Source organism: Lactuca saligna, chromosome 7 (assembly GCF_052625555.1).
Source record: "Lactuca saligna cultivar CGN05327 chromosome 7, ASM5262555v1, whole genome shotgun sequence".
Lineage (NCBI taxonomy): Eukaryota > Viridiplantae > Streptophyta > Magnoliopsida > Asterales > Asteraceae > Lactuca > Lactuca saligna.
The window spans coordinates 146245360-146251827 of record NC_136423.1 but is presented as its reverse complement, the minus strand read 5'-3'; positions in this window follow the sequence as shown (position 1 = coordinate 146251827).

Here is a 6468-nt window from a genome sequence, read left to right as displayed (position 1 = left end):
GCCAATGGAAATTTTCTGTGATAGTGAAAGTGTTGTTGCCTTAGCCAAGGAACCAAGGGATCACGGGAGATCCAGACACATCGACAGAAAATACCATTTCATCAGACATCGGATCGAAGAAGGACTCCTCGTGGCAAAGAGGGTATCATCAGATGAGAATCCGGCAGATCCCCTCACGAAGGGACTGACTCGGGTTAAGCATCTCCAGCATGCTCGGAGCATAGGGCTGGAGGATGATATTAGATTTAGTAGTTAGATAACCTCGAAATTTGTAAAGTGTAATTGACATTTGATGATGAATAAAAAATGTTTTATTTATGAGTAAAGTGTTGCTATCTCTTGTCGATCGTTTACTATATTTCTTTTGCATGTTTTGACTTCCAGAATAATTTTTGTTTGGTATAACATATTATTCAAACCTCCACAGTCGGTCATATGTCGGAAGTAGGTATGAATCAAGACTGTCATGTTTGGTTGTAGAGGTCTTGGACAAGGCTACAGCAATCATGAGTGCTCATAAGTTCTGAGCATTGGACTCAACCCACGCTTACTGGAATCACTTCATGGAATTCTATCTCGAGTGATCGTGAGACGGTAATATCGTATAAGTCTTCAAACCTAGAGATATGATTTGTTACTTACAAGTTGGTTATGCATTGATTGTACGAAAACGCATTGGTAACTCGATGTTATAAATCGTGCTCTTGTGTGTAATTCAATGAGTGGTAGAACAAACATATGAGTCGAAATTTATCTGTTCCTTCTTGGTTTAGAAGCTGATATCTGGACCCCTCGATGATTTTGTTTTGACCCATGTACCGGGCCCGGTCAGAACTAAGTTGATGTGTTCAATTAAGTTCTTTGTCAAACAAATCGGAAATCGGGAAACAAACTGTTGGACAATAAGTAAGATATTGTTCCATGTATTTGTCCGACTGATATCTAGAACAGAGGATTATATGATCACTTATCTTAAATGGTGTACCATCATCTTCTCAGTTCCCAGAAACCTTGAAAAGAGATACGATTGTCGATCGGTTCCTGAAGTCATACTTGCAGTAATAGTTATTAGACTTATCCAAGTGGGAGACTGTTGGATAAGGTGTCTAAGTCCATAACTATTTCTGGTATGTACTTGACCCAACCCGGCATGGTCCATTTGGGTTGCATGGCACCATGCAATTGGATAGACTAAATGAGAGAAATAACACTTGGAGATTATTAATATATTATAAGTTCTAATATATTAATAATATTATTTGATTAGTTTGATCAAGAATTAATTTAGAATTAATTAAGTGATCAAAAGATAACTAATTAAATATATGGGTTGATTATGTAAATCATCCATGTCTTGTATAGTGGGCTAAGAGGCTCCATGGATTATCAAGTTGGATTCCACCCATAGGATGCTCCATGGATGCTCCATGGGAGTTACAAACCCATGGGTCATGGAAATGAAGAGTCATGACACATTAGGGTTTACATGGTGTAACCCTAGATGTGTCAACACTATATAAGGATCTCATTCTCCACCAAAATCGGCTACACTAAGAAAACAAAAGGGCTAGGCCGATTTCAAAGAAGTGTGCATTCTCTCAAAAGTCTTTCCAAGAGCATTTGGTGTTGTGTGAAGCATTTGAGGCATCACACTTGGGGTGCTAGGCTCATAAGGTTTCAAGGAACATAAGCAACAACAAGGTAAGTTATTCTATCTATCATTCAAGTTAAAATTGTTCCCCATGTATGCTAGTTAGGAATATAGCCTTGGAATTCAACTTTGCATGATAATTAGACAAACATAGATCCAAGGTTATTAGGGTTGCATGTACACTTAGGAAGTGTTAGAATGCTCAAAACCCATCACCGAGATCCCCCACCGAGATCAGGAGTTTTCTAGGATTGGTTGGTTACTATTGGAGATTTATCAGAGATTTCTCCAAGATTGTCATTCCTCTTACTAGATTGACCCGGAAGGGTGTTGCTTTTGTTTGGGGTCCCGAGCAGCAAACTCATTTGAGACTCTTTGCCAGAGATTGTGCGAAGCTCCAGTGTTATTCCTCCCTGAGGGGATGGAGGACTTTGTAGTTTACGGTGATGCATCCATATCTAGATTGGGTGCAGTGCTTATGCAGAGGGGACACATGATAGCATATGCATCGGGGCAGCTGAAGCCTCATGAAACGAGGTATCCCACCCATGATATGGATTTGGGGGCGATGGTGTTCGCCCTCAAGATCTGGCGCCACTATTTGTACGGGGTTCGATGTACCATATACACAGACCACAAGAGCTTGAAGTATCTTATGGATCAACCCAACCTGAATATGCGCCATAGGAGGTGGTTGGATGTGGGAAAAGATTATGATTGTGAGATTTTGTATCACCCGGGAAAGGCTAATGTGGTGGCCGATGCCTTGAGCCGCAGAGCAGAGAGTGCCCCGATTCGAGGTCTATGCATGAGGATGACAGTGATGACTCCGGTATTGGATGTCATTCGAGAAGCCCAGGCGGAGGTCATGAGACCGGAGAACCGCAAGAGGGATCGGGTGATTGGTCAGGTATCTGGGTTTCCGAAAGTAATATTTAAAAAAAGAATTTTTGGATTTTTCCATTTATTTTGCATTTTAAAATTATTTTTAGATTTGGTCTCACAGTCTCACAAAATCAGAATGGTCTCAAATGAACCTATATATATATATATATATATATATATATATATATATATATATATATATATATATATATATATATATATATATATATATATATATATATATATATATATATATATATATATATATATATATATATATATATATATATATATATACACACACACGAAACGAAAATCTTAAAGAAGCAAATTCAATCTTCCAAAAGAAGTTTTGGATGACCACTTATTGGAGAATCTCTATCTTTTCTACGGACGAACTAGGATATCTCACTAGAGATTTGTTAATTTGGGAACGGATCAAGAAACATGGTAGTCCTTTGCTCTCTCTCTCTCTGTCTATATATATATATATATATATATATATATATATATATATATATATATATATATATATATATATATATATATATATATATATATATATATATATTCTATTAAATAAATAGTTTTAGGCAACTCATTTAAAAATTCAAATTTACATTTTCTAACTATATATATTAAATTTGAACTTATAATAACTTCAAATTTTAATATATCTTTTAATTAATAATTTATTTAAAATAATTTGAAGTTCAAACAACTTTAAAATTTTGATATATATATATATATACACCAAAGGGTTAGCCCAACCGTATCTGGTGTTATCATCTTTTTTTGAAGTTGAGGGTTCAAATTTTGCTATGGACATAGGTGGATTTAAATGTAAAAATACAAATTATATGTCAAAATATGTATATATAAAAACATATTTATTTGCAAAAAATACTACATATAATGTAGATATATGTTTATTCTTCAATGCGTTTTTTTGAACAAATTATGTAATATTTATCGTAAAATGTGCATAAAATAATAGTGGTTAAATTTGTATAAAAATATTAATGATTAAATTTGTAAAAAAAGAAATTTTTTTGAGATTCAATGTATATATAAATATACATATAGAAACCTACAACGGTCGAGACATGACTTCGATAAAGAAAATGAGATGAATTTAAAATTAACATAGTAACATGTCATGTGAATTGGAGGAGTGTGATAGAAACTGGTGGTAAGAACTTTGATTAAGAAAATGAGATAACTTTAAAGTTGACATAATGCTAACATGTCATATGAATCGGAGGAGTGTGATAGAAACTAGAGGTAAGATACAAAAAGATCGCTGATAGCATAATGGTAAATTGTTGCTTACTTTTCAATTCCGATTCAACTTGAAAAACCTATAAAACATTTATTTTCCTTTTTATTCTTTTGATCTTAGAAAAACAAAAATATGTTGTAGAAAGGATGATATGCCAAACGTAATATGCATAGGATGGTCTAAACATGAAGAAGTGATGTTGGCCATAAAATACACTAACACTCTAGAAAATTATCAAGTTATTCAACATAGATTGTTAGATTGTCATATTTTTTAGGATCATTTTCAGCAATAACTTAGGTGAGGGGGTTTTGGGATTGTTTTTTAAAGTCAAAAGCTTTTTTGTAAAAAAAAAAAAAAAAACTTTTTTATTTTAAATTTGAAGGAAATAAAAGTTAAAAGTCAATTTTAAAAAATGTTTTGCTTAATATTTTTTGACTTTTGAAAGGTAATTTACCTTGTAAGATGGCTAAAGTTACAAAAAATAATGATTTCTCGTCTTTTAAAAAACCATATATTTCTTCTTACCAAAAAGTTAATTTCAAAAGCTCTTTTGCAAATGTCAAACATCTTTTACAACTTTGATTTTTTGAAAACGCTAAAAGTCAAAAAATCGCTTAAAAAGAAATTCCAAACACTTGCTAATTGGAAAAATATGCAACTAAAAGTGGAAGAGTTTAATAATATTTCACCTACAAGATAAATACTCAGGAGACCGGAGTTTCTACAAAAAATATTAAAAAAAAAAACAACAACAACAACAAAAATGATTTTCGTATAAAGCGTCGTGAAATATTTAAAAAAACATCATTTTTTTAGTGATTGTAGTTTGATTTAATTTGTCGGGTTTTATTCTAGTTTATCGTTTGTAGTATTTTAAGTATTTGTTTTCATTTTAATTGTTGCTTTAGAATTTTATTTAATGTTTTATTGTAGTGTATTTTTTAATTAAATGCTATTTTTATTTTTATTCTATAAGTATTTTGTCTTAAATTGTAACGCCCGTGTTTTTAAGCTAGACACTAATAATGATGTAATAGTTTAGGTCAACATTTGTAATTTGTTTTGAAATAATAAAGATGTATTATTTGATTATTATGTGTTTATTGTTTAATTATAATGATTTAATAAGTTAAGAATAAAAATAAACGTCGAAAATAAACGTTAGATAAACCCGATATCTATGAATAAAGCTATAGTGGTTGAAATAAGGATTCCGGAGGTATAAAGAATACCGAAATCCGAGTTATAACGAAGAAGTTATGATATGTCGAAGTTTCGTGACAGAACCGGCACAATGTTGTATGACGTAAATAGTGAATTTATGATAAAGTGCTTTTTATCATTAGTGGTCTAAATGAAAGTAGTAGTATTCGTTAAACCGATAACGTGCATAAAAAGAATATCCAAATCTGACTTCGTATGAGGAAGTTATAAATTTTCTAAAATTTGGCATAGTAGTATGCAGCCCGAAACTCGAATTTTAGATCGAGTGATTTTTAGCCGAAACAATCTAAACATGAATCCAAGATCTTGTTGATTGTAGTTTAACGGTAAAAATACAGACGAAACGGACGTTGGATGAAGAAGTTATGAATTTTTATTTTTCCTGTCCCGGCATGTTAAAAATATAACTTTAAAACTAAATTCAAAATTAGCCAACGGAGTCTAAACGAAAACTGTAGAGCATAGTGTCACCTACGCTTGGATATAAAGAACATCAAAAACGGAGTTCGTATGCGAAAGTTATGAATTTTTGAAGTTTGGAAATGAGAGTACGCCTAGCGCACCGGAGTACGCCCAGCGTACTCGTGTACGTGACCCAGAGTCCGTCACCTCCCCTACTCCTTTGCATGATTGTCACGTGTCATAACCTTGAGGAGTCCGGAGTTATCCCTTAGTACTCCCTGCGTACCATGGTGTACGCCCAACATACTAGTTGAATTAGTAGTACGCCGCGCGTACTCTAAATTTACACCCGACGAAACCCTATGGTTCAACCCTATAAATAGAAAACGATGGCTTACGGGTTTTTGTTTACAAACTCAATTCTCTTTCACTCTTTACTCTATTTTAGCCTACTTTTAACCCCTCAAAGCCCGGTATCATTCCCGACACCTGAAGCAAGTCCTGACGCTCCGAAGTTCCCAAGAAAAGTATATTTTCAAGTCGAAACTCTGCCCGCGCAGAGCCCGGTTTTTGGGAAAACATCTCGGTTTTATTAAAAACGATTGTTTTAAGAAACGAGTTGCTGCCTAATTTTCATTAAAACAAGTGAGTGTATAGTCACTTTCATCTTACACATAGATATGAAGTGTTTTCTATAAAATACGTGCTATTTGTATATTTATTGTTTACCTATTTGAGATGGGTGTTGAATGAATATTTTATACAGGTTTTAAAATGATTTAAACTATATATGTATTTTTATCTACAAATATTTTGGGTATAACATGGGTAGATGAAATAGTTGATGAGTGTTAAAATGATGAGATGCCTCGATATTGTTGTTTTTTCAGTTATCTAACGGAGTATAAATGATGACCACGGACTTTTCTAGACAGTCCAGTAGAACGCTAGCAGGCTCGCAACATATAGATGTTTGTGAACTTAGTGTTCAGTGGTATACTCCATCCCCCACATGGTTGCC